Consider the following 598-nt stretch of genomic DNA (forward strand, 5'->3'; position numbering starts at 1 on the left):
CAAAGGCTCCACAGGAAGCCTCCTTCACTGGGCATGTTGTAGCCCCATTTTAGGTACTCTAATCAGTTATAGGCAGAAGACGGACTTACAAGCTTTCTATGGTGATGTATCTGACTATTCCTTTCTCTCCCCCTCCAGTGTCTATTTTATATTATAATACAAGGAAGACCAAGATTCAAAAGACAGCCAAGCATCTTAATATTATCCCCCCCTTTTCCCCATTCCAACCATGACTCAATCTCTGTATCCCAGAGCCCTGTTGTTCCAAGGTTGTGCATACATCATTCTTTATCTCTATCCCACTTAGCCCATTCAAACATGCCTAATTGTTCTCCCAACTGCTTTGTTCTTCCATTTCCCTCTCCCTCCTTGTATATTGCCCCCCTCCCCAGCACCCAAACTTTCCTGGGTCTAATCCTTGCCCTGTGCTCCACCTTCCTCTCCCTCCCCTCATCCACCACTAACTTCCCAGCAATCAACAAAGAATTCCCCCTATCCCCACCCCCACTTTAGTATGGTTTCTTTTTCTTAGTCTTTTACAGTAGTGGTCCTATGCAGTATTTCTCTTTTTGTGACTGACTAATTTCACTCAGCATAA

The sequence above is a fragment of the Chrysochloris asiatica genome, unplaced genomic scaffold (assembly GCF_000296735.1).
Source record: "Chrysochloris asiatica unplaced genomic scaffold, ChrAsi1.0 scaffold00538, whole genome shotgun sequence".
Lineage (NCBI taxonomy): Eukaryota > Metazoa > Chordata > Mammalia > Afrosoricida > Chrysochloridae > Chrysochloris > Chrysochloris asiatica.